The sequence below is a fragment of the Condylura cristata genome, unplaced genomic scaffold, assembly GCF_000260355.1.
Source record: "Condylura cristata isolate star-nosed mole 26May11 unplaced genomic scaffold, ConCri1.0 scaffold00004, whole genome shotgun sequence".
Classification (NCBI taxonomy): Eukaryota; Metazoa; Chordata; class Mammalia; order Eulipotyphla; family Talpidae; genus Condylura; species Condylura cristata.
In genome coordinates this window covers 37,249,583-37,275,142 of record NW_004567105.1, presented here as the reverse complement: position 1 = coordinate 37,275,142, position 25,560 = coordinate 37,249,583, and the positions used below count along the sequence as shown (strand labels likewise).

The window sequence follows — 25,560 nt, the reverse complement described above, 5'->3', positions numbered from 1 at the left end:
GCCATTCTAAAAGGTGAGGGCATGGACCAATGTTGTAAATGAGAATAAGTGTCCCTAACGCAGAAAACAGGCTGCTGCTGGCCTCTGCAGCTTCCTGTCCAGCAGGTAGAATAAGGAACGATATTTACCATTCAAAGGAGTCTGTGCAGAAGGGAATACCTAATAGATAGTGATGCTGGCATTTGCTGGTGTGAACACAGAGGACTATCTGAATCAGGCCCCTTTAGGAAGTGAGGGGCAGGTTCTATCTGGGAGCTTCTCTCCCCTTCTCCCTTCAGAGTCTGCCCAAGTGACAATGGTAATGGTCAGAACTTACCACAGGCCCTAGTTACTGATGTACTGTCCTTTGCTGGAGGTTATAGCACCCAGCATGGCAGGATTAACTAAACTTTTTGTATTTTATGGGTTGCTTGGGTTAGGAATTATAATCCCTAGAGGGCTAGGTATAAAGTGGGATACACTGGTTTTTCATATAGGAACTCTAGCTTGGAAAAGGTAAATATTTTGACCTCATTCTGCAGGAATGCAGCAAAGAGGGAGACTTTGGGCAAATGGTATATTTAGGAAGTTTGGATGGATTCAAGGATGTGTATACAGCCCAAAGATTGAATTGACTGTAAATAACTTTTCTGCTTGTTTACTTTGATTCATATTAGGCCATGTCTGGTTCATAATAGGTATTGTTTAAATACTGAATGAATGAAAGTTTGTTAAAGGCACTGGTTCAATCAAAAACTTTCTTTAGGACTTTTCATGAGATTCTAAGAATATTCTTATAATTTATAGTGGGTGTATACATATATGAAAATGCAGAAGTTTCTTCTTAAGCTCAGAGCCAGTTGTAAGCTCAGGCCATATGGAAGAAGCCATCCTTCTCATCATACAGAGCTGCCTTCGAAATATTAGCAATAATTACCAATTATGTGACAAAGAATATTCCGAATAATAAGGACACAGGGAATTTTAAATTATTATAAATTTTTAAAAGCAAGATGCAAATCCTTATTTTAATAGAATACTTATGTTTTCTTAAAATTATATAAACATACGCAAAGAATAAATGCCTGAAAGGATGTATATCTAAATATGGATCTGGAAAATAATTTACCAGATTGTGAAAAGGTAGTAATCTTAATATTTTTCTCATCTACATTTGCCAACTGGCCTTTAAAAGGTGTGAACTACTTTAAGTGTGAGGTAATAAGTATTAAAGGCAACCAAAAACAGAGTTATCCTTTTAGGTTTTACAATTGTCAGTCATCTCTAACTTTAGCCAGTAAGCTACATCTTTATATTTAGTGAGGATGTTTTGAGAGCTTGACCAGCAACCATCACCCCTCTTAAAAAATCTATTCTGAATGAGCATCTTTGTGTTATTTACAGTCTAGATAAAATTACACATACCCAATTTGTTCTGAAAGACAAGATTGTTTTTTCCCCTTTAAAATGAGTTACGCTGATAGATCTCAAAGTACTGAGAAAAAAAGTGGAGATGTTAAAATCTATTTGGAGTCTCTTTTATGTCCATAAAGTAGTCTATTGTTATTACAGCACCATAAAGAATCATCTCCATTTTATGGAGATTTTTATTTTATTTCATAAACATTGTTGAATGTCTAAGTGCTAGATTTTAAGGTAAGGGCTAAGGCAAGAGAAAAAATTAAAAAATAAGACTGTCTGCTCTAAGAAGTCCTGGTCTTTCAAGGGGATCCATTGCTATATTAGGCTGGGGTGTGACTGTGGGGTAAGATGTTCATGAGAACCCAGGAGAACTGTGCCCCCAAACCCTACCACCACTTTGCTTGAAAAGGGTAAAGGAGGCTTACCAAACAAGTAAGTCTCCGACTGAAAGGAAAAACAGGAGCTGGGCAGGAGCACTGGTATTGGGAGGGGACTGCAGACAGAGGAATAGCACAAACAGTTGTGGTGACAAGAAGGAGCTCTGGGCTGCCTGGCACCTGGGACGCTGAGAAAAGCCACCGACAAAGTCCCCAATGGCTCCAGGAGGCTTTGGGTGCCACATTCAAAATGAGTCTATAAAAAAGACCAGTACATCAGTGCCTCAGTTTCCCACATGGGAAAGGAAACGTGGCTGGTTGGAAATTGTGATAAAGGCCAATGCAAAGAACAAAAACCCTCTGGATCACTTGAGGTAATTTCTGAGGCCCCCATGGAGTGGGCTCAGACCTGCGCATTGTGTCTGGACCACCAGATTTGCTGCGTTATAATTTGGCAAAAACTGAAATCTCAGATTAGTAAGGTACATTACTTCAAGTGATCAAGTGATGTCCAGTATATGAAAAATGAGCTAATTTACAAATCTTACAGGAATGGACGATTTAACTATACAAATCTTGACTCTAGTTCTTCCTTTATACCTGAAGACTTTTTAAAATGACAATCTAAGTTTTTTTTTTTTTTAAAGATTTATTTATCCATACAGAGCTGGGGTACAGGCCAGAGGTGCAAGGGCGGTGAGAGGATTCACCAGAGACAGAGTGGGGAGCAGAATAGGCAGACTGACGAAGTACACTGCTGAGGGGAGCAGCGGGCAGGTCAGGAGAGGTCTGCCAGCCATGTGGGTCACCTCCGGGGCAGGTGGGGATTGAACTCATGCTGAAATGGCTTCAGTTTCTCAGTGCTGTGCTTTAACCAGCTGCACCACCAGGGAGGGCCCAATACAAGAATGACAGTCTAAGTTTTAACATACTCAAATTGCTTAAGTAAATTGAGACATTTAGCTAGTAATGTTAATGTCTTAATTTTCTTTTTTTTTTTATAGTGTCTAGTGCAGTATGATCAGGAGCAACTGGAATTCTTAGAGTTGCTTTTTACTGACAGGTGAGCTGATTCTTGTGCATGAAACATTCATATGGATTCGAGTTATTTTGTTTCTGCCCTTTTCTTATGTGTAGAAGCCTGATGGTGCTTCTTTGGAAGTTTGCTCAATTAAGACTTTTAACATTAGAGGAGAACTGTCTTGTTCCCCTCTACCCTTCCTAAGAAGGCTTCTAACACTCAAAGTACCTGAATGCTGAACAGATCCTGCTCTGTTGTTATGTTAATACTCAACACTGGATTTTGACCCAAAAGATTTCTGTTCTGTCACTTACGAGTGGTAGAACTTTCAAGTCTGTATAAACTCTGTAGGCCTTCATCCTCTTATTTTTTTTTTTTTAAGATTTATTTATTTATGCATACAGAGCTGGGGTACAGGCCAGAGATGCAGAGGGTGAGAGGCTTCACCAGAGACAAGAGTGGGGAGCAGAACAGGCAGATTGAGGAAGTACACTGCTGAGGGGAGCAGTGGGCGGGTCAGGAGAGGTCTGCCAGCCATGTGGTCACCTCCGGGGCAGGCGGGAATCGAACTCATGCGGAAGCGGCTTTAGATTCTCAGTGCAGTGCTTTAACCCACTGCGCCACCAGGGAGGGCCCATCCTCTTATTTTTAAGAAGTCTATAATTCTTGGGGTAGCAAAGGGACCACTGGGAGGAGCAAATGAAATTCATTTATGGAAATTCTACTTGGCCAGACATGAATTTTTTTTAAAGATTTATTTATTTGTGCATATAGAACTGGGGTACAGGCCAGAGGTTCAGGGGCAGTGAGCTGATTCAGCAGAGATAGAGTGGGGAGCACAATCAACAGATCAACGAAGTACACTGCTGAGGGGAGCAGGGGTGGGTCAGGAGAGGTCTGCAGCACCAGGTGGATCACCTCCCGGGCGGGGACTGAACTCATGCTGAAGTGGCTTTAGCTTCTTAGTGCTGTGCTTTAACCTACTGCGCCACCAGGGAGGGCCCCAGGCATGAATTTTAATAAATAAAAAACATTATGACTCTAAAATACACTAGAAACACAACTATATTTCATACTAACCTAATGTTTATTTCCTTCTCCCAACACAGTGCTCTTTGTCATTTCTTGAATGACAAAACCAAGAAATGCAAATAGGTGGCTGCTCCTTACACTTACATGGCACCCAAAGAAGTAAAATAGTGTTCTCATGGTGCCTTGTTGGAAGTGAAATTCTGGTATTTTGACAAAAAATTCTGATTCAAAATTTTTTAATTTAACTTATTCTCATCATCAAAATTTTCAGTTAGAAAGTAAATAATGGAATGGGATGTCTTCATCCAATTCTTTCCCTTCTGGTTTTCATTTGTTTAAGTATTTATCCAATCAGCCAGTCACCTCAGAACGTTTGTTATGTACCTCAGAAGATGGCTCCTCAACCTGCTTGGGCTTTCCTTCTCCCAAACATCTGGCAAACTCTCCTGACCAACGGACAGCTTCAGGAAAATTTGATATATGTGAGCACTTTACAGATGAGTTTATATATGTGAGTATTCTGTCAGTATCTACATTAATGTTAAGTTATTTAATACCATTATATGTAGGACACTTGTATACCTGCCATCTGTGTTGAAACTGATTTCTTAGCAACCATAGTTCTTTTTCTTCTGTGCAAAAAACTCAGTATTCATCCCTTTAATTGTTTTGTTTTGTTGTTTTCTCACTATAATTCCAAACTCTTATCAAATATGAAATGGAGAGAAAAAATTGACTCTGGAGTCCAAACTTAAGGATTCAGATTTGATCCTAGCTCTGCTGAGAGACTTTAAGGAAGGGGGAATTGACCCTTCTCTCCCTCCCTCCCTCCCTTTCTCTTCTCTCTTCTGCTTCCAACAAACTGTGCTGTTGCCCTTGGATACTGACTAACACACTTCTCTGTGTGGACTTTCAAGACTTTGAAGTCCCCAGAAAGGAACTGTGTCTTCCTCAGCATGGCACACAGATTCTAAAGCTAGGCTGCCAGGACTTAAATCTGACTCCTGTCATTTATTGCCTGACTTTTGACTTTGGCAAGCTGTTTGTCATGTCTGTTCCTCTGTAAAAAAAAAAAAAAAAGGAGATGATCACAGTGTCTACCTCACTGCTGTTATGAGGATTCGCTAAGTTAATATTTGTGAAGCATTTGGAGACTAACACATAGTAAATGTTACATATTTATTAAATGTTTATATTTGAAAAATCGTATCTAATATCTGAAAAATCGTATCTAACTTCCAAAACGTATTTAATAAAGCCTTTGTTAAATAAGTAGATCAAATTATAGAAATATTCTTGAACTCAGGTTTCTCTTTAAAATTGGGTGTAATATGAAATATTAGAAAAGGTTACTAGAAGGGTTAAATGAGATTATGAATATGTAAGCATCATGAACATTTGTTTTTATAGCTGGTCACTTAAATGGCTGATGTGATACTAGCCAAATTTATCCTAGGATTAAATTTGTTTCAATACCTTTTGCTTTGGAAGTGTATTGTTACTGTTTATTAGACCATTATTTCATCCATTAAACTATCGATTAGCACTGTTGAAAAGCTAGAAAACTGCTGGTTTTGACCCTGACCCATGGAATCTCAGAAAACAACCTCGTAATAAGACTCGATTTGCAATATGTGTTTGTTGAACATTGATCAACCTGTGAAACTCAGCAGCAACATGTGCAAATTTACCCCCTGAACCTGTCCTCAGGGCCACTGTTTGCACATACAAATGTCTGGAAGATAGAAGGGGGTTGCCTTGGGCTATTATTTTTCATTTTGGTGAGATTGGCAAAATAGGGAGTCATAAAGATATATCAAGTCACATCTTCCAAATGCAAAAGCAAATGTGCTTTGCTTAAACTCTACACTTGGAGGTTGCTGACCATTCAATACTAGTTCTCAAGTGGCCATACAAGTAGGTTTGGTGTAATCATAGTTGAATAAAAGGTAAAAAGGCCCTTTCAATCACTATGAACCCGTGCATGGATTATCCTGAATGGAAGTCTGGCTGCATTTGAGGTCACTTCTAGAACAAAGAGGGCCACATAACTTTCATCTTTCTTCCTTTTAAATATTAGGAATGTTTACAATCATGCCCATATACGACTTCCATTAATTTTCAGTATAGCTGGATAACATTGTTTAGAATTTGGAAAGAAGTCCAAAAGACTTTCTCAGGTCCTATTCAATGAATTTGTTGAGATTTAGAAAAGGGCATAGCAGATGCCTTCAAACAGAAATTAAAAATAACATTATTTTGAAGTCTTCAGTATTCTTATAAAGCATTCAATGCTAATTGGGTGTTGCTTTTTTTACCCATGTGTTGATATGGTTATAAATGGGACTAAATATAATATTGATGGACCTTGGTGATTTTCCTCTGGTATTTTACTTTCTTTCCATCATTTTGCTTTCAGATATTTGGTCTTCAAGTTGCTGGTGAACTGAACTGTTTTCACACAAGTATAAATATACTGACATGAATAAGCCCCTGTTTTTCTCTTAAACAGAATAATATTGAAGGATATTTGCAAATACAGATTTCTTTCAGCTAAGTATCTCACCAGACTACTAAAATTCATGGTCTCAATAGCCCAATTTCAATTTTATAACATACATTTAGGCTTTTTTTTTTTTAAATGAGTCCCTCTATTCAGCCATAGAATAACAATAACTCCTCTACTGAAGCCATCTAGACAGGGTTACTTGGGGTGATGGCTAGGTCCACAAGGCTTTCGTCATTTCCATGCCCAATGAGGAAAAGAAACAACAGGCACAAGAAATACAATATGAGGCAGGAGAGAAAATAAGCCTGCAGTGTGTCCTTCAAAGACACACTGTCCATGTTTGCCTGCCATGCTTTGGATCACAAAAAGCATGATTTAAATATTTTGTAGATGTTCAGTAGTATTTCTTTTTATGTTTTTATTTATACATGTAAGAATTGGGGTGTAGGTCAGAGGTGGGGGAAGGGGGTAAGAGGATTCACCAGAGACAGAGTGGGGAGCAGAACAGGTATATCCACTGAAATACACTGCTGACAGGAGCAGTGGGAAAGGTGAGAGGTCTGCTGTGCATGTGGGTCAGCTCCCTGGCTGGGGATTGAACAGGTGCTCCAGTAGCTGGAGGGAGCTTCATAGCACTGAGACTTTAACTCCTGTACCATCAGGAGGCCCAGGTTCAGTAGAGTTTCTACTGAATTGAGTATAAGGATTTAAAAGTATGTGGCAAGAGAATGAAGTGTACTTTTTAATGTCCTTTCAACAAAGAAATTTCTTTATGCTGGCCTCAGAAAGCTAAACAATTCCAGCGGTAGTGAAACATTTGAAACTGCTGTTTTCTGGGAATTTCAGCCCAACAGAATTTATATGCATCCTCACAAATATTTCAGTCCTCTCATGAAGGAGGTTTAAGGTATACAGACAGATTCATCTTCATTGTGCAGAAATAGATGGGGTGCCATGGTTTTGTGGTACACGAGTTTTTACCTAAGATGTTTACAGAACAATATTCTTTCGAAGCTTTGCATTAACTCATCGAATCACAGTGAGTATTCTATCTGTGGTCACTGAAACTATTAATAGTTGGGCCCCCCGGTGGCCTAGGGTTGTCTCAGCACTGTCACCACTAAGGCTGCACCATCCCCCCACCTCTGTCCTACACCTCAGTTCTATGAAAAAAAATTGACACAAGGTGTACAGGGAATACTATGTCCACATGAAGTAGACTGGCAGGAAATAACTTCCGAGGGTGTTAAGTGGTTCGAGGGTACCTATGGCTCCCTACAGATGTGAGTCACCTGGCCAGAATCCTCATTTTATGTCTTGAATAGACTAGAAAATTAGCCTTTTAAAATTTTATTCCTTCTTTCTTCCCTTTTCCATTCCCCCGCCCTTCCTATTTTTGCAAAGAAAAATAATTTCTTAGAGAAGAAATGTGTATTCTTCATTGCAAGTGAGATTATGCTCAGGAAAAGATAAGAATAGGGCTTAGGTAAGAGTAAGGACTTAAAATGATTTTGTTTGTTCAGAAATCTAAATCAATGGACCTTCTAAAACATTCTAATATTTTCATGAAGATCTATTAAACAATAGATTGTTGCTGATTCAGAAGACTGATTGTCATATATTAACTAAACCTCAGTTTAAAAACTGGATAAATAAATAAAAATAAATCTTTAAAAAAAATGCATCCCAGGGAAGACCCGATCAAGTTGGGGTCAAACCTGTGTCAATCTACAAATATTCTTGTGCTCATCAAAATAAAAATATCTCCAATGGTCATATTACACACTTTCAATTGGTTTTTGACTTCTTACATTTCACTTGCTAAAACATTTCTTGTCTTTCTCAGATTCCTAACAATTGCAAATTCCTACTGTTTTGCTGTAGATAAACAAGGACATACATACCAGGCTTGATTCTAATAAAGCCCAATGTCTTTCTGGTCTTAAAGATTACATAGGCACTGTCTCCTGGTCGTTAATACCCAGTGTAAACCCAGAAATGGAATTAACTTGAATGTCCAATAAGGAGAAACTTCTAGGAGTTAATTGACCTTTCAGGCTTAGGTGAGTAAATATTTTGGAAGCCTATTCCTCTGCCTCTCAAAACAAGTAACAAACTGCCAGTCCTGCTGTTACTGATTGTTACTCCCCCCCCCCAACCGCCCCCCCCATCTCAAAACAAAATTCAGTAGGCCCAAAGTTCCCCTATGTGTCTAAGCATCTCTTTTACCATACATTCATTTTACTTCTAGGTTACCATTTTTCACACTAGGTTTCTATTTTTTCCTTAATTATCTCCAACTGGGTTGACTGGGAAGGCATACTTATGGTGTTAGATTCATGCGATTTTAGGGAAGGTATAATAAAGCAATTCTGCCTTAGGTTTATAAGTTTTGTAGTTGCACTGCGGATTATAGTTAAAAATTAATTGTAATTAAATAAATCACTCAACATTAATGAAGCAAGAGAAAATTATCAGTAGTAATGGCTATAAATCTTTTAAAAAGTACCCTACCTAAGGTGGTGAATCTCTTATCTTTTCAACAGTTGAGCAGATGAGAGAGAAACTGGACTAGAGTTAGAAACTGATAGATGTTTAGAAAGGTCAGTTTGCTTTTGATTTTCATCTTGGAAATAAGACCTGTAGGTCTTTCTCACAGTAGCAAGGAAAGCTTTAAATGTGACAATCCATTCCACCATCTTTTCTTCTGAGGAAGCCGAATGGTTTGGTGACACCTCTTCAATGAGTCTCTTGTCCATTATTGACAGACCTCAAGGGCATGTCAGTGAACTTCAGACACATACTAGGGTATTAAGAAAGACATATCACAAAACCTATGGAGCACCTCTGGTGCCTGAGTTCTATTTCCAGTAATATCAAACCATTTCCCATTTCATTAAAATATTATTTATATGCTGATATTCTTACTTGAAAACTAACCTTTTCAGGCAAAACAGAGAATGAGAAAAATGCTTGTTCCTCAATTTTTTGATAATCCTCCATTCATATATTACAATATAGTTCCCCAAAATTAAACATTCCTTTGCTTAGCTTAGGTAATATAGCACATATCATTTTTATATCTTATTATAAAAAATTTCAAATTTATTTAAATATAAAATGGCAAAATATAGTCCAGCTTCAACAGTTATCAACCATAGCCAGTCTTATTGCATTCTAAATCACCATTTCAGCTATTTTAAAGCAAATCCCAAATATAAATTTTCTTAGTAACTATAACTGCATCCGTAACCAATTGTAATTTTTAAAATGTAGTCATGTGGCACAGTTTTTTAAATCCAAACAACTCATAATGTTTACCGGTGATGTCTTGCAATTTTAGAGAAAGTTGAGCAAGCACCTGGGTGAATAGACCAGTACAGATTTTGAAACCTGTTTGAAAGGGCACGAGAGGTCAGCCAGTTCTATCAAGAAGATGTGTTGGCAAATCTTGTATTAAAAGGAAGGGCATTTGGGTAAAACTGGGCAAAAGAGAGGATGGAGCATTCTCAAAGAATTAACAATAAGGTGCAATTTTTCTTTAAAATAGAAGGAATCTTATGAGGGTTACACTGATGAAGGCAGAATATTGAAGCTTGAGAATGGCATCTTAAAAGTTACACAAATCAACAAAATTTAAATTGGGGGATTCTACAGGGCAAATGACTGATTTCCATCTTCAAAAAAATCGCAAGAGGCAAAAAAAAAGATGATGGGGTGTTGAACCTATAGATTGCAATAGATTTAAGAGATTATAACAAACCAAGAGGGCTGCAAGTGATTTATGGCTCATGTAAAACAAAAAACAGAGAATCAGGGACATCCCAACACTGCCTGGATACTTGATAAGGTTAAGGAAATGTCATTTTTAAAGAGTTCTTATCTTTTTGAAACACACACTGAATCCTGTGTGCTTTAGATTATATGATAACTTGGATTTGCTTAGAAATGATCTAGTAATGATAGTGGTGGGTGTAGTGGGGAGAAAAGATGGGCATAGGATAAAATACTGCAGAACAGTTGATAACTGTTGAAATGGGTGAAGATGGAGTTCCATTATACTGTCCTTTTCTTGGCAATATGTCAGCAGTTTTCCAGTAGAAAGGTTTACATTTCCTGGTTTAGAACTATTATATGTAATTTTCTAGATAGTTTCCCCAAAAGTTTGAAAGCTGAAGGAAGAAACTATTAAATTCCTTCAACAAACTAGAATTTCTTATAAGTTGGGACATTTCAGTTTGGCCATGATAGATGAAGCTGATAGGTGAAACAAGAGTTACTTTGAAACACTGAAAGCTGAACATCATGTTCAACAAAATTTTGATTTTTTTTCTAAGTAAAACTTGTTGTATTCTAGGTCTCTGAAAAACTAAAATCTATGGCAGTTGTAATTTTCCTTTTAACAAGAAGATTGCATTCCCTCATCACGTAACAGAGTTTCCCAGTTTTCTTCTACTAGATAAATGAAGATTTTTGAGCAGAATTCCCTTCTTCAGGGTTGGTCATATCCATCGCCATGAACATGTGTGCACCTCACCCAACTTTTGAACACCCCCTCGGGAAAAGGGTATTATTTTGAAACACACACACACAAACACAGAGTGCTATTCCCTTAATGAAGGGCTCAGGAGTAAGATAAAATTAGAATCTGTATATGACTGTACTCTTTATCCCCAACCCAGTTCAGTTTGTTATTTATTTAAAGTTGTTCTGTTTGTAATTTTAGGCTGTGGTCTAAACACATCATTTTTAGATCTGTAATTAAAAATACAATTTGGTGACACTGATGTTTAGCCATCAGTATAGCCAAGAGTACCATTATGCCCTTGATTTTATTAAAGCTACGCTTCAGTGAAGCATCAACCAGTTTGTAGGGGAATATCAGAAAACCTAATCATTTGGTATCATGTAGAACAGTCAGTTAATTCACTGAACTTTTAACTTTTCTAAAGCTACAGGTTGTATTTATATATAGTTTTAAAGATATATGACTCATCATCATGAGGCTATTTTAATTACTCTTTGAAGTTAGTATCTAGCATTTGTTCCCTTCTTTATAGAAAATCATCCATCATTTGATTACCTCATACCATAAATAAAGTCTCTGCCAAGCCACACATATTTCTTGTAGGGAAGAGTCTATTTCAATCTGTCTGTGTCCAATCTTGGTGGGTGGCAACTGGAGATTCTCTTTTCCTAGCTGATAGGCATAAAGGGACTTTGTTCTTCTCATGACAGCAATAAGGACTGAGAAAACAGAAAAACCTAAACAAACACATTTTCTGCTCTTCATCTTCCATTCTGACCATGATCCCATTGATTTTACAAACTTTGAAATTTCATTTTTTAAGTTCTCATTGTATTACTTCTATATTAAAATTTATTCATAGGGGTCTCCGTATGAATGGTATAGGGGTTAAAGTCTCAGTACTATCAAGCTACTGCCAACTACTGCAGCCTGAGTTTGATCCCTGGCCAGGCAGCTAACTCATGTGGCACAGCAGACCTCTCCTGTCTCGCCTACGGCTCCCTTCAGCAATGTGTTTCAGTCAGTCTGCCTGTCTGTTCCCCACGCTGTGTCTGGGGAATACTCATACCCTCCAGCACCTCTGGCCTACACACCAGTTCTTCTATGTATACATAAAAATAAATCTTTTTAAAAAAAAATCTTCATATATGGATAAAATTGATGGAATAATATTCATGGTAACCTAATACTGTTTCAAGCACTTCACTTGCATGAAATCTGCAATATCTTCACTTTGGGGTAAGTATTATATTATTATTATTATTATTGTTATTGTTATTGTTATTATCCCCATTTTACAAGTGAGGCAATTGAGACTCAAAAAATTAGATAACATCGGCCCTCCCTGGTGGCGCAGCGGGTTAAAGCACTGCACTACAAAGCTTAAGCCACTTCGGCATGAGATCGATTCCCGCCTGCCCTGGAGGAGTCCACATGGCGAGGCAGACCTCTCCTGACCCGCCCTCTGCTCCCCTCAGCAGTGTACTTTGTCGATCTGCCTGTTCTGCTCCCCACTCTGTCTCTGGTGAATCCTCTCACCCTCCGCATCTCTGGCTTATACCCCAGTTCTATATGAATAAATAAATAAAATCTTTAAAAAAAAATTAGATAACATCAATGACCAAACCTCAGCTAGGACTCACATCTTCATGTTAGCTTGATTCCTAAGGACAATCCATTGCCACCAGGTACCTCCCTGATGTCCCATACTACTCCCAACTGGATCCAGGTCTTCAAGACCTGGAACCAAACGGGAGAACTCAGCCTGAGATCTGAGGTAAACAGAGCAGGCCTCATGGAGGAAGAACAGTGCATCTTGTGGGGGCATCAGGGGTAAGGTTTCAGGCAGCAGAAATGGGGTCAGAAGTTTGACCCCATTAACACAGAAATAAGTAGAATCTCCTTTAGTTCAGATAGAACGTTTGTATGGAGTTTGGCTGGGGTTAACTTGACTACTAAGTTAGGAAGTTTCAACTTCATAAAATTCTGGTATAAGGAGTAATGAATGTAATGCATTCTACTTGGTTTCATTTTTTGAAATGTGGCAATTGCTACAGTGGTACAAAATAATCTCAAAGGAATTGTATGGCTAATATTTTATTTTTGTCTATATTGATGTGTTTTGATTTTCTTTGAGAAAAGCTCTCCTTTTCTTTCAATAGCAAAGTTTATAAAACAATAAAATACCTGAAATATTGGAAACCATCACCTAGGTGTTTACATTTCCTATCACACTCCTCCCACCAATGACTAACATCATTAGTTCAGTAAATAAACAAATCCCTCTTTTCCTAGAGGAAAGCATACTTTAGTGGGCCTTTTGTTCAGTTCCCTACACAGCGAAGTGTCCACTACCTGGCGGTTACAGAGCTGAGCCATCTGTCTTTCCACCTGCAATGCAAGCTGGTGCTAAGGCCTGCAAAGAGGAGGTGTGGAGATCTCTGGGATAGCAGCATGAGGCAGCGACACTAACACAAATCCAAAAAAGTCCTGAAGTGATTGGATTCTATTTAGAATGATTCAAAAAGTAAATCTGCAAGTAGAGCTGTCCGATTTGGCCCTCCCTGGTGGCGCAACAGGTTAAAACTCAGCACTTGCAAAAGAACGGCAGCCACTTCAGTGCAAGTTCGATCCTCAGCCCCGGAAGTGACCACCTGGCGTGTGGCAGACCTCTCCTGTCTTGCCCACTGCTCTCCTCAGCAGTGCACTTCGTCAACCTGCCAGTTCTGTTCCCGACTCTGTCTCTGGTGAATCCTCTCACCGCCCCTGCACCTCTGGCCTGCACCCCAGTTCTGTATGCATAAATAAATAAATCTTTAAAGAAAAAAAAAAAAAGGCTGCCCGTTATTTTAGATATGCAGGTCCTATGTACCTTTAAGCTTTGAAATCAGCATCCCTGTCCACTCTCCATTCGCTGGCAGGGCTTGGAATAAGGAACATTTTTCAGATTAACAGAAATCATAAAATTGAGACTAAGGCAATGCTTTGGTTAGACTGAGGCCTATCAGCGATCCAGACTGATCGTTTGTGCTGTCTTTTAAACTGAGGCCACATCTTTGAAAGCCCAAAATGTGAAATTCAAAACCCACAAAGGGGTATTTATAAATACATTCAGAGAGGAAGAAAAATGTTGTTGTCTCCCCTGTTTGGGGGTCAGGGTCAGGGGAGGGAAGAGGTCTCCAGTGGAAAAGCTGAAGGCAGAATTTGACTCTGACTCTTGTAGATACTGCTATGAAGTGGCACACTCCCTTAACCTTCCAATGTCCAGGTCCCTCCAGCTTGCAGGCATTTGGGTGAAGGACAACATTTTCTTTTTAAAACTTGACTAAAGCAAATTCTGTGAGATGCTCCTCCCACAAGCAGGTAGGGTGAAAGGCCAGGCTTATATCACACTAACAGTGTCTGGACTCTTGAGAGTCACCTGCCTCATTTCCACCCATCCATTCTGTCCAGGAGTGGCAGATCTTGTGAGGGAACAGAGGTGGGAGTGTGGGGTGCATTTCCCATTACCAAGGCACTGTTTTGATTAGTTTCAAGAACTCTGACTTTTCTTAACTAAAGGTACCATGCAAGAATAGATTATCATACGGGTGTGAACATTTAAAAAGGTGTCAGGTTTTATGTTCTATTACCTGAATACAAGCTTTTTGCTGCCAAATTCCTTGTCTACTTTCCAATCCTCCAGGGACCTTTATTTTTTTAAGATTTATGTTTTATGCATACAAGAACTGGGGTCCAGGGCAGAGGTGTGGGGGAAGGTGGAAAGATTCCCCAGAGACAGAGTGGGGAGCAGAATAGGCAGATCTACTGAAATTCACTGCTGAAGGGAGCAGTGAGTGAGATTGAAGAGGTCTGCTGTGATCTATATGGGTCAGCTTCAAGGCCTGGGAGATTAAACTCATGCCCAAGTGGCTAGTGATTGCTTCATAGAGCTGAGACTTTAACTCCTGCACCACCAAAGAGGCCCAAGAAGGGGGGGGAGGGTGCGGGGAGGGGAAGGGAGGTCTTTATTTTAAATTGAGGTTTAGTCTCTACCTCCTTTTGCCTTCTCACACACAAATGTCATTTTGGAAAGGAAAACTTACTCAGATTGTGTCCTCACATTTTTTTTTTTATCACAAGTTGCTCCAACATCTCATTAATCTAACTGAAATTCTAAATATAACAGTAAATATTGTATAGTCAAACAGCTGGCTACAACTGGCAAAGAACTAGATTGGACTCGATAAAATTCGAATGGATCTCAGAGCATTATACTGAAAGGGCAAAAAATTAACCTCAAAAACATCACATAGAGTATGATTCCATTTATATAATGTTCTCAAAATGATAGGGGAAAATTGTTGGAAAATGTAGAAGTGGTTGCAGGGACAGGAAGGTTGAGCTGTTATGAATGAAGAGCTCAAGGGCGATCTCTGCGGTGAAGGAAGTTCCTGGTGTGACTGCACAAATCTATACAAGTGATAAAATGCCATAGAAAACGCACACACCTGTTGTGCCTCTGTTTGTCTCCCCATTCTGTTACTATACTAACACTAAGGCAGATGTAAGCATTGGAGGAAGCTGGGTAGAAGGTCTAGGGGGTCTCTGCATTACCTTTGCAGCTTTCTGTGAATCTACAATAACTTCAACATAAAAAGGTTAAAGATAATCACTGACCAAACAATAGCACTCTCTACCTAGCACATAGAATTAAACATAGCATAGCAACACCAGCCAGGTAAGAGTCAGATTTTTTTTTAAGATTTATTTATTTATTCATACAGAATTGGGGTACAGGCCAGAGGCGCGGAGGGGGAGAGAGGCTTCACCAGGGAGAGTGGGGAGCAGAACAGGCAGATCGACGAAGTACACTGCTGAGGGGAGCAGCGGGCGGGTCAGGAGAGGTCTGCCACGCCATGTGGTCACCTCCGGGGCAGGCGGGGATCGAACTCATGCGGAAGTGGCTTCAGCTTCTCAGTGTTGTGCCTTAACCCGCTGCGCTACCAGGGAGGGCCAAGAGTCAGATTTTTTAAGTGGGCTGATATTAAAGATATGTCCCAAAAGTCAAGGAGGAACAGTGATGGAATGTGTTCTTCGGACTCCAAGAAAACAGCTCCATTTATGTCGGGTTCGTAACCATTTCATTGTCTGGGGCAGGGGAGTGGGATTTGCTAAGGAGACTGGAAACAGGGACATTCTCCCTTCTTAGGTCTTGCAGCCACAGAGCAGACATTTGGCCATACAGTATATAAGAACACCCAGATCCATGTACCACATTTCTTCCATTTGGAAAAATTCCAAAAAAGAAGACCATAGCTCCATGTAGCTGCAGGAACTATTTCTGCAGAGCCTCTGTCGGTAATGAATTCCTCCCTCTCTGCTTCGTGTGCAGTTTTTTGCTCTTTCTTCCAATTTCCTCGCACTTACTCTCCTGGTCCCGCTAGTGAAGTCATATGAAAAGCAGGCAAACCTGTGAGAGAGGGGATATCCCCAGACGACGGCATTCTTAGGCCCTCCTGCACAGACCCAGCTCATGCTCCCAAGCCCCCCAGCACAGTCACAGCACCCCCCCAGCCAGGGTCGCCTGCCACACTGCCACAGCGTAGGGGCCGACCAGCTGGAGGCCAAAGTTACCTCTTGGTGAATTATATCTTTCTTTCTTTCTTTCTTTCTCTCTCTTCTTTAATATTTTTTATAGTACCACGAGTGTACCCAGCGTTATAAATATAATGCCAAAACAAAGAGCAAAGTCCTCTCGAGGAGGATGCCGTGTAAAAGGCGCGAATGACGCAAGACAAAATGACAGGACAAACACAGGTGGGGTGGAAAGTCAGCGTGGAAGGTGAGGGAGACGCAGTCAGCTCTACCTGGGTCGAGGAGGCAGGACCTCCATGCCTCAGCAGAAAACTGAAATAAATGTGCCAGGAATCAGTGGCAATGGTGACCTTTCTGGAGAGTTCATAGTACTCTGAAGTACTATGCTGCTAATTCTACAAGATAGGAACTGTCTTTAACCTAACTGGAAAAATAGAGCTCCTTTTAACTGTTTAGCAAATGCCAAGTATGATTCCAAACGCTTTACATTTATGCATTTAATCCTCATAAGGCCTTTACGAAGAAGGAACAACTTTTCTCCTTTTACTAATAAAGAAAGTAAAGCAGCCACATTAAGTAATTTACTTACTCAAAGTCACTCGGGTAAACAGTGGGTGAGCCAACATTTGAGCCCAGGAAGCCCAAAGGACAGAGTTCTGAATACAGGAAACCAACTCTGTTTTGATGGCACCAGGGATGTTCGTACCCACACACCCTCAACTCTTAATACGTGTGGAATAAATAATTTGACTTAAAAATATTTATATGACTATCAACAGTGCATAGCTTCACTGCAAAAGTCAATGGGGAAAAAAAGTCTATTTGAAGAATAAATACCATTTTGAAAAAAAACAGGTTTTTCCTTCACTCATTACACAAACATTCATGGGTGTCTGAATGGGGGAGGCACCAAATAACCACGGTGAACAAAAGAGACAAATATAAGAGAACGTAAAGGAACTGGAGATGGTGTACAGTTTAGTGAAGAAGACATGGTAGATTTATCAAGATTGAGAAGGTCAATAGGAAACAGGGAAAGTATCACTCTTCCGCAGGGAGTGCCGTCCCTCTGGGTCAGGATGACCAGAGTGAATACTACACCCTATTTATTTCATTTCCTCTCTTCTGTCTTCTACCTCTTAATTAAAATGAAGAGAAAAACATGTTATAGAAGAACATGTTTTCATTTCCCTCTCTTCTATCTTCTTCATTTTCATTATAATGAAGAGAAAAACAGGCTATAGAGAAACACTTAGTGTAGCCACTTGTTAACATTTCAAATAATGCTTTGGAAGGCAAGAGCTATCTCAAGACTTTACTGTGTGTCAGACAGTAGCCTAGGCCTCTGAAGTGTCTCACAACAAACAATTCCTGAGCTAGATGCTATTTTACATTCTTGATTGTATAGCGAAAACATTGATGCTCAAAAAGATTGAGAAAATTGCCCAAGTAGGGCCCCCTCCCCCATCCCGGGCCAGGAAGCTGACCACATATGGCTCAGCAGACCTCTCCTGTCTCAAGAGCTGCTCCCTTCAGCAGTAGATTTCAGTGGATCCACCTTTCTGTTCACCACTCTGTCTCTGGGGAATCCTCTCACCTCTGGCTTATGTCCCAGTTCTTCTATGCACAAATATACAAATATTAAAAGAAAAGAAAGAAAATTTCCCAAGGATATAATGATAAAAAATGGAGAATTTAATCTATTCATAAAAATTAGGCTTTGACAAACACTACACAACATACACTTCAGTGACATCTTTGAAGATACAGCACCCAATGCAACGATAGTGAAGACAAGGATAAAGAGATTGGACTACATCAAGTTCAAGTGCTTCTGTATAGCAAAAAAGACATTACAGAAAACAAACAGACATCCCACTGATTGGGGAAAAAAATTCTCACACAAAACTAATGATAAAGGATTGATCACAGATACGTAAAGAACTGATGAAACTCAGCAAAAATAAAGTAAACAACCCCATCAAAAAATGGGGCAGAAGAGCGAAAAAGATACTTCTCCAAAGAAGAAATGAAGATGGCCAACAAACATATGAAAAAATGTTCAACATCACGTGTAATAAGGGAGATGAAAATTAAAACCACAACGAGATACCACCTCACCCCAATGAGGACACATCTTAAAACAACTAGCAACAATGTTGGCAAGGATGTGGAGAAAAAAGAACTCTCCTGCACTGCAGGTGGGAATGCAAACTAGTACAACCACTATGGAAAACTGTTTGGAGGTTCCTCAAACTGCTAAACATGGAGCTTCCATATGACCCAGCAATCCCACAAATAGGGAGCTACCCAAAAGACACAAAAACACTGATTGAAAAAGATACCTGCACCCCCATGTTTATTGCTGCTTTATTTACAAATGGAAAGACATGGGAACAGCCCAAATGCCCAAAAGTAGATGACTAGATTAAAAAGATGTGGTACATATATACAATGGAATATTACTCAGCAACCAAAAAAAAATAAACATATGCCTTTTGCAGCAACATGGATAGAGCTGAAAAAGATCATGCTTAGTGAGATAAGGCAGAAAGAAAAGGAAAAATACCAGATGGTTTCACTCATAGCAGGAGTATAATGGACCAAGCAAGAAAATAATAATAATAATGAACAGCTATATACCAGAGACATTTTATGGAGGTATAGTGGGGAATGGGATCAAAAACAGTGGGGGGAAGGAAATGTACTGAACTATGGTGATGGCACACGGGTGATTTAGTGATGGGAAGCCCACGGGGTTACAACCGAGATGAAAAAATTCACAAAATGATATAAAAATAAACGACTACATATATTTTTTTCAAATTAGGCTTTGGATTATTCATAGAGCTCATTTACCTTCTGACAGCCCTTCCTAATGACAGCATGTTTAAGGGTATTTTTACAAATGTTGGTCAAGTAACATCAGATCGCTGATGGTCTCAAACTCTAACATAAGGTGTATAAAAAACTAAAAAAACGACAGTTCTTTATTATACAGGCATAATAAAATAATAAAACAATAAAAATGTATCGCAGATTCCAGTGTTCAGGTATTTGTTGCTGGTTAACCCAGTTAATGTTGGAAATTCAAGGGAGGGGCAGACTCTGGGACTTCCCACAACCTTCAAGCTGCTTCCCAGCACGTCCATGTCCACTTCCTAGGGCTGGTCACTTGGGCCACCAGGGAGATCCTCCCTGGCAGTTCAAGGGTTTAAGTCTCAGCACTATCAAGCTTCTGCCAGCCACTGCAACAAGAGTTTCAACCACAGCCAGGGTGCTGACCCACACTGCACAGCAGACCTCTCCTGTCTTCCCTGCTGCTCCCTTCAGCAGTGGATTTCAGTCCATCTGCCTGCTCTGCCTCCCACTGTCTCTGGTGAATCCTGTCAAACACCCCCACACCTCTGGCCTTCACCCCAATTTTTGTGTGCATAAATAAATAAAATAAACCTTTTCAAAAAATGAGATCTAGCCTGGCTATTACTCAGTCTTCAAATAATCTCTGAGCCTTTTCTAAGCCAGGATCAGCTACAGAACTTTTCAAATCTAATTTTTCAATGGTCTTTATCACGCTGCTAGCACAACTGGTTTTTTATTTAATGTTTTCCTTACATGAATAATCCATTTATTCAAACAAAAAACATTTCTTGAGCACCTAATTTCCCCCCAGGATTGTGTAAGGACAAGGATAAAAGAAGCTCCTTAATACTGTTCCTGGGAGATGATGGTGCTCAGAGATTGTTGGAATAAGTGAATGGAATTAGGTCATTTCAAAAATAGTGAGTGAAAGTGTAACAGGGTAGTCCCTAGGAAAAGGAGATGTTTCAGGTACCCTGCACCACCCAAGGGAGGGTGGAGCTGAACAGGGAGGAAAACCTAGAAAGGAGACTAGGGAAGGAAGGAAGCAGGATGGAGAGCCAGAAGGAGACCTGAGGGAGGCAGACACATGAAGAAGCAGTTCTTGCTTCTTGGTCCTGAACTGGTTGGAACAGACGTGGGGGAGAGCTCCATCGGGATGTTAACAATGGCACTGTTCACCTTGGTTCTCTTGTTCCTCTTTTCCTTCCAGACTTGTCTGGACCTTTTGGCCCCTGTCCCCACCAGGAGGACAGGGCAGACTTGTGGCAGGCTTTCAGGACTCAGTGACCCTGCTTTGGGACGACTCTGTCTGGGCATTTATCCACAAAGGGATGGGTAACTTCAGGGCTTGACTTGGAAACTATATTCTTCCATTTTCTGTATTGCATACCAATTTTATTAAAGTTCCTTTTCATCAAAAGTCTTACACACTAGAGTATGTTTTGTCTTAATGCAACAGAAGGCAGAACCTACCTAGAGTGGGCACTTTTAGGTGTTCTGGGGTGCCCCTCACCCTGCCCTGTAGCAGGAGGCGACTTGGGGGTTTCCATTTTCCCCTGTCTCCCGAATCCTGCTTTGCCCTGAACACCTTTCTGAGCCTCTTCTTTCCGTAATTTTTTTTCTGAGTCTTTCTCTTATTGCTGTCTGTATTTCAGGGAAGTTGTCATAGCAGCTGCTAAAGCTGACAGTGGAGGTCCCTAGCTGTGCGACCCCTGGCTCTTCTCCTTCATTTCTCTGAGTTTCAATTTCCTCTTCTGGAAAATGGAAATAACAACCCGCTGAAAATGTGATTCACCTATGCAAAGGGCTTAGCTCAAAGTTCTGCTCTTAGAGAGTACTCCTTTTCTCCAGTTGTCGGCACCCTGCTCCCACCCCCTCCTACATGATGCCACAAGAAGAGTAGTTTCATGAAGAATAACTTCAGGTGGTACATAGAAGCATTGCAGAGTTATTTTGTTATATAATTATTTGATATAAATATCAAGTATGTGTAGCCACTAAATCCCTTATTCATACTTGATGTTTATAGAAATCATTGCTTTCGAGATGTAAAAAGTTTTAAAACGAAATTATTTTTTAAAAATTAGAAACTATTCATATGTTGGCATAAAGATTAAAAAAAAAAAGAACTGATGCATAGTTGTCTGAGAAACACTGCAGCAATCAGCAAAGAAAATGCCATAAAAGAAGAACATTTAACATAGAAGATGACATACACAAGCTGAAACATTTGTCCTTCGTGTTCTATGAATTGTCAGGTAACACACATAAGTGTACACTTCTTTAGGGCCAGGACAGGCCAAAGGCAGCAGGGTGGAGCAGCACAAGAGACCACAGTGATGGTGCCCGGGTGAATTGAATCAGGGGTGGAAATTTCACTGGGAAACCATACATTGTACAAAAATGAAGGATGACAGAATGCATATATTTTAAAAGATACATGCACTTCTCTTTGATTCTATTTTATTTTTTATTATCATTTTTAATATAATCGTTTATTTTTACATTATTTTGTGACTTCTCCCATCTCAGTTGCAATCCCCATGGGCTTCCCATCACCAAATCACCCATGTGCCATCACCACAGTCCAGTGTATATGCACTTCTTTTAATGTCACTTGTTAAAGAAATCTAGTCAGAGGGCTGCAAAAATTCAGTCTTCAACTGAATAAGTATGCCTTTTTGGCTTTCTTAGGCTATCAACTGTAGATCCATAGAAGTCACTTGTTAGTTCTGTCCAGTAGAAGTTGCAAAGTGAAAGAGAATTTTTCATTTACATTTTAGAATAATGACTGCCCAAAGCAGAACTTACAAAGATTTTGTATGTTTATCTCCATTTCTTAGTGTTCAGATGGGTACACTAACAGATTCTATCTCATATTAGTGTTATGAGGGTCACCCAAGGAATATAATACTTGCTACATCACCTAGGGAATATAATGCTTGCTATATATGTGTGTCTTTATTCTCATTAATCTAGTAAAGACTAGCCTCCTTGAAGCACTGAATTCCAAATCTTCCTGAATTGTTGGTTTGGTTTTGTTTTTTAAAAATTGTGATAAGGGCCCTCCCTGGTGGCATAATGAGTTAGGATGCAGTACTGCAAGCTAGCTGCAGACACTTCAGAGTGAGTTCGATCCCCAGCCCCGGAGGTGACCCACATGGTGCCGCAGACCTCTTCTGACCCACCCACTGTTCCCTCAGCAGTGTAATTTGTAGATCTTCCTGTTCTGCTCCCCACTCTGTCTGTGGTGAAGTCTTTCACTGCCTCTGCACTTCTGGCCTGTACCTCAGTTCTGTATGCATAAATAAATAAATCTTTTTAAAAATAAGATAAAATTTGTGATAAAAATAAACCCAATGAAAACTTCCTGTCTCTGAGTAGTCAGTAATTGGTGGCTATCAAATAATTCTGTTCAGTTTCTCTGTCATTACAAACTTCTACCCAGACCACAGATTTTTCTACAGATTAATTTATTAGAATGTGAAAGACGATCATACATATACACACACTTCTTCACTATTTCAAATCCACCAATCTCACTGACTCTTTAAAGATTTGCTTGCAGTGAGGACAAGAAAAAAAAATCCCAAAACAGAAATGTAAGCTAATTTCCTACCCCTCTAGTCTCTCCAAGAGCCTTAAATTAAGGTAATCACCAAAGCTGAAACAAATCCAAATTATAGCCCTGGCACCTAGTCCTGAAAATTGCGATCCAGGTATAGCAGGTTCTTTAAAACATAAAACAATTTAGTCATGATGATGTCAGGAAGCAAATGAATATAAAATACCAGGAAATTGGAAAGCAGCCTCTCCTAGCCAGAGGCCTGGTCACTGTCTCCCACCTAAGAACATGCCCTCCCGGTAACAGAAAGCAAATCAGGAGTGGGTGGTGAGGTGCGCACAGGGCATAGCCACCTCTGTGGAAAGTGCCCTGCGGGCGGCAGCTTACATCTACCAACCACTGGTTCCACTTCACCTCTTTTCTTGACTTCTAAGATGCCCTGCGACACAACATAGAAGGACGTGCTTTAAAAATTTTTTTTTATTTATTTATACATACTTTTTGTGCTGAGAAACAGACATCAAGATCAACCCTTCTGCCTGGGGAATCAGGCAGGGATCTAAAGGGTGGGGTGCGTGGGAGGGGGGAGAGGGGGGATTTCTCTGGAGCCTCACCAAGTCTCTCAAGACCCCAAACTACTAACCCCCTCAATTGGTTACCCAGCCTAGTACACCTCTGTGTGAACGATTATCTTTTACTATCACACTCCTCGGTGGATTTAATTAATAAGTATAAGCGTCTTTTAAAAGCTAATCACTTTGCAGCTGGGTGAACATTTCCGTTAACTTAAAGGGCACCATCCAATGTGTGTCTACTCACACCTGTGCAGCGAGGATCACACCTGATTTAGAACATTTTCATCACCCCCTTCCCATGCAAAGAAACACCATACACATTAGCAGTCAATCACCATTTCCCTCCACATCCTCAAGCCTCACCCTCATCCATAGTCTCAGGTAGCCACCAACCTATTTGCTCTGCTTAGATTTGCCTCTTGGGAACATTTCATGTAGAAGGGGGTCTTGGAGGTGGCCAGCTTCTAGCACTTAGCGTGTTTTCCATGTCTATACTGTTGCATGGGTTAACACTTCCAGGTTCCGGCGCCCATGCAGAAAGGGCACTCTCGGTGTTCCCTGCAGGATCTCTAAAGGAGCGGGAGACTCGTGGGTTCCCCCCACTCCGGCCTGCACCCCCAGCCCGGGCCCCCTCGGGGGCGGAGAGCCCACGGAGCTGCTCAGAGTCCCACTGTGCGCGCGGCCCCGGGCGCACTCACCTCTCCCGCTCCCAGCCTCACCAGTTCCCAGAGGCTCCCAGCGTCCTGTCTCTCCCCTACACCCTTGCTCTCCCCCCTGCCCACACTTCCCGTCCCACTGCCACCCTCTAGCGCTTTGCTTCTCTCCTCCGCCAGCCTGTGCACTTCCTCTCTTTTCCGCTGTACCCCACAGTTTCCTCTTCTCTACACCTCCAGCGTTTCTGCACCGCCTTTCTCGGCTCCGGGGCTCCGACGCGCGGTCGTCTCCTCGCCAGCCCGAGCTCAGCCTTCCCAGCGGCCCCCCAGCGCCTCCCCCCGCAATTACCCGCCCCCCCCCCACACACACACCCCAGTACACACCACACTACTCTCCTCCTAAATCTCCAAAGGAGACTTTCCCGGCGGAGCTCCCCTTTCGGGGCGCCCCGCTGGCTTCCTGGGCGGCTCAGCTGTCAGGGACGACCGGTCTATTTTAAGCCCAGCACCCAGTGTCCCCACCCTGAGGACGCGGGCGCGGGTCCCAAGACTCGGGTAACACCTTGCCGGCACCATCCCGCGGCGAGGCAGAGCCAGCTCCAGCAGCCAGGTCGCCGGAGCTGAGCAACCCCGTCCCCTCCCAGCCAGGCGGGCGGCTCAGGAACGGAGGTGGAAGGCGAGCTCCAAGACACCCATTCAAAACCCAGCGCCCAGGGGCTCCCCGAACCCGCGCTGCTGGCGCCAAACACCCAGGCAGCGCACCTCCACTCTCCCACCTCACCGAACAGGCTGCGCTGGCACAGCCCCTCGCTTCTCAGAGGCACACGCGAGCTTCCTTTCCCTACGTGGGTCCCAGTTCACTTCTAGGCAACCAGGTCAATATCTGCAACATTCCCGACCCCAAGTGTGATCCTTTGGGGTGGGGAATAAGAATTAGGGGCCAGCAACTAGTTACCAGGAACTGTAATCTGTCACCTGAACTCCAAAAGGTTCACAGACCAGGTTGCACACGTGTGCGTTTCCCAAAGCACACCCCCACACACTCACATCCACCCGGCTGGGGTCAGCCACAAGTTTGCACACTGACAAGTCTTTCACTCTTACAGATAATATCCAAAGCTTCACTCACCCGCCTCTTTTTCTCCCCTCTCCCGCTTTGGATCCAGGGTATGTATCTCAAAAGGGTGAGTTGAGAGACCCTTCTTTCTTTTCCCTTTCGCCTTTCTAAAGAGTGGAAATTTCCATCATGTGATAGGGGCAGCATCCTCAGTGTCGCGTTTCCTGAGGACCCTCCCTTCCAGCACAGCCGCCAATCGTCAGGCCGCAACCCGAGAAGTAAACAGAGCATCCTCCAGGTGGGGCTGAGCTGTCCAGCTGTGCCCCGAAAGCGAAGCCTGCGCGCACTGGGGCCCCAGCGCCCTCTTTCCTTGGTCCCGATCTCAGAACATCTGGTGCCAGCG

At 41.3% G+C, this 25,560-nt stretch overlaps 1 protein-coding gene across 1 annotated transcript in view; it reads right to left on the bottom strand.

The window, feature by feature from the left end:
- Positions 1 to 25,301, bottom strand: part of SLC38A4 (solute carrier family 38, member 4) — a 71,947-nt gene extending 46,646 nt beyond the window's left edge. The window contains exon 1 of the mRNA XM_012735046.1: positions 25,230 to 25,301. The gene's annotated coding sequence lies outside the window, so the exon portion shown is untranslated. The remainder of the gene's footprint in view (positions 1 to 25,229) is intronic.
- Positions 25,302 to 25,560: the final 259 nt, after the last annotated feature.